Below are 4,674 nucleotides of genomic sequence, written 5' to 3'. Positions count from 1 at the left end.
AAAAAAGACAAGCTTACAGGGATTGGTTGGATAAGAACTACCAAGACAAGATGCAGGCGGATAAGAACTTTGAAAACACAGACTACGCCTTTAAACTTTATGCGCAAGCACACCCCGCGGCATTGACGGGGTCGGTGCCCCTTAGAATGAGAAAGCCCCAGTTCAAGAATTACTACCAGCCTTCTAAGAAACAAAAAGATAGCGAATTGGTCTTCGTAGGAGTCGCAGGGCTGGCGGGAGGCGTAGCTTTGGCGTGGGCATTGTAAAATGCCCCTAATATAATGATCGTCTTTTTGGAAAGCGACAAGAATAACTTTACCACTTATCTGAATCCCCCCATCAAAGCCCGTAAGGTTCGGTTGGTTAGTTGTTCTTTGTACAATTCTTGGTATAATTTAATTAATGGCTTTGTCGTTGTGAATTCCCAAAAGCCAAAAATACCAGATTCCCATTACACCCCCATAACACTGGCTAAGGAGCTAGCAAAGCATGGATATACTCTTACCACAGGATTACCCCATGAAATGAAATTCAAGAAAAATAGTGGAAGCGCCAATCTAAAGGACAGTTCATTGGTAGAACTCCTGGGCCTTACTAGTACCACGATAAATAGCGGTAATACATATGATGTGAAATGGAAAGTCGCATCCTCTTACGAAGTCTATTGCGACTTGGTCAATAGTTACAGCAATGGAGAAAAGTCTTCTCTTATGTCCAAGTTTCTGCCCAAAGGTAATCCATTTGACCTGGTAGAATACACTCCCATTTCTTTGAGCTATGACTTGTCTAATTTGGTGGAAAGCATAAACATCACCATCAAAGTGGACGGAAAGACGGTGGATTTTAACGGACGTAAGATCAATCTTGTTTTGGAATTCATATAATGGGCCGCGTAGAGGACAAACTCAAGAGGATTTACTATGGGCCTGAAGGCTATTGGAAAGGAGCGTCGGCCATCAAGAAACTCGCGACCGCGGCCAGGGTATCAGACGAAACGGCTAAGAACTGGCTAAGAAAACAAACCCTCTGGCAGGTTTATCTTCCCGTGCCTAAGTACATTCCCAGGCCCAGCTTTACCGTAAATACCCCTAATGAAGTTCATCAGGCAGATTTGCTTTTCTTGCCGCACGATAAGGTGAGAAAGAAGACCTATAGATACGCTTTGACCGTAGTTGATATCGCAAGCAGATACAAGGACGCCGAACCCATAACCAGCAAGGATTCTGGGGAAGTCGCAGAAGCCCTAGGTAGGATTTATAAGCGCGTCTTGAAATGGCCTAAGCTGCTGCAAGTGGATGCGGGGACAGAGTTCATGGGCGTGGTTACTAAGACCCTGAAAGACCACGACACTAAGATTAGAAGAGCCGAAGCAGAGTACCACAGGGGTCAGAGCATCGTCGAAAGATTCAACAAGACCTTGGCCGAGCGTCTCTTTGGATACCAGTATTGGAAAGAGCTGGAAGATCCCTCCAAACGCAACAGGGAATGGACTCAGCGGCTCCCCCAGGTCGTCGCGGCTTTAAATAACGAGGCGGCCAGGGCTACGGGAATGAAACCCAAGGATGCCATAAAAAAGAAACACGTGGAACACAAGTCCTACGTCAGAAGTTCAAGGGCGGTCTTCCCCCATGAAAAAAAATTAGGTAATGTCACAGTCCGATATCTCTACGGACCGGGTGAATTAGAAGGAGGATCCAAAAGAGCTACGGATCCTAATTGGTCTTTGGAAACTTACCAGATCCGAAGCGTAATAGCTAAGAAGGGTCAGCCCATCTTGTATTATCTTCACGATGGCCCCACACGTGGGTTCGTCATGGAAGAACTGCTTATCGTGTGATGTCCGAATGCTATCGTATGCACTCCGTCATCACACATCCATCGCTTACCGTCAAATGCAGACAGTGACACCTTCTCCTGCGTGACGTTATGTATCTGATGACCATAGCTGCGCAGGCTGTTCATCTTATGCCGCTGTTCCTTGCGTGTTCGTAATACGTTTGAGGTAGGACTCGTGCGTAATGTCCTTCTTAACCACGTACTTTTTTACGCCTTTAGCTTTCTTTTCTACGCCGTCTAACTTTAGCACGCTGTACATCTTTGGTTTCAGACCCACGTACTCTACTATGGGTTTTCCTAACATTTCGTCTTTCATCTTCCCAATTACCTTCTTATTCTTCGCAGAGTAAAGGAAGTGCTCCTTCGGGTAACCGCTGGTGTCGTACTCGTCTATGTCGGGAGGCAGTCTTTGTAAACGTCTTCCGTTTGCACTTCTAGAATTAGGGAGTCGGTGTCTGTGTATAGGAGGCGACAGCGGTCTCCGTACTTTGGCTTAAGCTTATCGTAGTAGAACTCGTACATAAGCAGCTTCGATAGATCCAGCACCGTAAAGCCTGTGTAAACGGGCTTGTTTAGTAAGAGGTTTGCCCTTTTCATGTGAATCACGTAGAAGTTCAGCATTTCTACGTATCTAACGAAGCCTGGCTGTGACACGTATGCTTCTGCTTCCTCTTTGGTGCTGACTATTTTTACGCTTACGCGCTTGCGGATGTTCTCCATTGTCTTTCCGAACACGCTGTTGTTCATCAGTTTGAAGAGGTTTTTCTCGAAGTCATTTTTCGCTGCGGTACGCTTTTGCGTGTTAAAGTCAATGTAGGGGCGCATCCAGGGTTCCTGCGTGAATTTTAGGACTCTGTGGATCTTCTCTACGCGCATTCCGTGTCGCACGTAGAACTGCAGGTTGCGGTAATGTACACACATACTTCTTCTTATCCATCAGGTTCATAGTTAGTTTCCTGTACGGTTTGTAACCAGGGCACATTTGCTTTTGCAGCGGACTTAGCTGCTTAAATGGTATCTCTATCGCTTCTGGTGCTAAGGGGAACTCATTGTGTTCGTCGTGCAGGCGCTCTGGGTACTCCAGATCCACTTCTAAAACGTAACCCTTGTCTTCCTCCTTTCCTACCTGCATGTAGAAGTCTATCGGCTTCACTGGATCCCATTCGAAGTCTCTCACAGGTAGGTACTGTGACATTGCCCAACCATAAAGGTTATTCGCATCCAGGTAGTAAATGTATGTGGTTGGTTTCTCTGGGTCGTGCTCTACTAAGGGGTTGTTTGCGCGGGCGTAACGTCGGCTGGGTCCCGCATACGCCGCCACGAATACCGTCTTCCATAAAGCGGTACATGTCGTACTCCGTTAGGAGATCCAACTGCGGCATTTGTCTTCTTAACAAAGCACTCCAGCTGAGCCCAGGAGCCGTGTAGAAATTAGCGGGATCCAATCCGTAATATTCTATAGCCATCTTTCTGAAGCTTTGGAAAACGTCTGCAAGCAGCACTACGTCAGACCTTAGGTAGATGTCGTGGTAGTCCCCCATGTTCTCACAGGAGTACTTTTCCCACACGTCTAACGCAATGCTGGTACTCCTCATCCTTATGCCGGACTCGTTTAGGGTGCTGTAGAAGCGATCTTGGGTGGTAGGGACTCTTTGAATCGATCCCAGGAATCCATGTATTCGTATGGGTAGACTCCTTTCCTTTCCGCACCATATTGACTGGAAATGGGAAAGTTGGTGTTATACTTTACGAGGTTTGCCAAGGAGTCCGCCATAAACTGCTGCGAATCTAAGAACTTTAGCTTACCCACAGTTACGGACATGTAGCGCTCTTTGTTGTTGGGTATGCAATTTGACGTCCGAGCCGTCTGTTCCTTGTAGTAGCAAATGGGAGTCGTACCCGCGGAGGTTGTGAAAGAAACACCGGAATCTCCATAGTCTGGATTTACTTTGAAGTTTATATTGCATTTCCAATGAGCACGCTCCTCTGTATTTACCAGTGATGTGGCAGTGATCCTAACCTTATCCACATAGAAATCCTCAACAAATGCTTTGTGGCAGTGAATGCAGTGCTTGGAGGGCTTTCCCGGCTTCTCACCTTTCTTAGCATACTTCCCGCATTTAAAATGAGCTTCTCCTAGATACTTTCCATCTTCATCCCACGCTTTCTTTTCTTGGCTCGTCTTCCAAACTGAAGAAGCGTATGTTTGGCAAATGTGGCATTTTTTTTTTGGCCTTGTTAAGCCTCCTGGTTCTCTTTGGTAAATTCCATCTTCTTTGGACGTCTAATTGTTCTCATTATCTCCCCCTCCTCTTCTCGCAATCTGCTTCTAGAAACTCATTAGCCAGCTGGCGTTCTTACCTCGTTAAATCACAGGAGGGTTGCTTGCTTAAAAAACCGTCTGATCTGACTACTATGTAACCAAAAGGAGCAGATCTCGTGATATCCACCTTATTCGTGGCACCACGTTTTCTGCTCTTCCTTAGTTATCAACGCTTCGAAGTCTGCATATATCACGTAAGGCACTTGCAATCTGCTTTTGATGGTTTGCGTATGAAAGCCTCTTTGTTGTTGGGCATCTGATTCCGTCCGTTGCGCCAAGCCTCTTCTCGACGATCCGCGGGCAGATCTCATCGTGTTTCTTTAGGGGCCGTTTATTAGGATGTAATGAACAGCGGGGAAATCAGCAGTTGGCGGTGGGCATACGAATACTTGGATTATTGCCTTTGCCTTAGTAATGGGTGGGGGTTCGGTTTATATATTCCCTGGGCTAATGTGTTTTAATACCCCATGAGTAGTGTCCCGGCCGTGGGTAGAATCAGAGGGGTTAGCGGGCGC

The sequence above is a fragment of the Actinia tenebrosa genome, unplaced genomic scaffold, assembly GCF_029948245.1.
Source record: "Actinia tenebrosa isolate PJP-AT-01 unplaced genomic scaffold, QUT_ActTen_1.0 PGA_scaffold15__27_contigs__length_11533743, whole genome shotgun sequence".
NCBI classification, from domain to species: Eukaryota; Metazoa; Cnidaria; class Anthozoa; order Actiniaria; family Actiniidae; genus Actinia; species Actinia tenebrosa.
Note: the sequence above shows the minus strand (reverse complement) of the source record.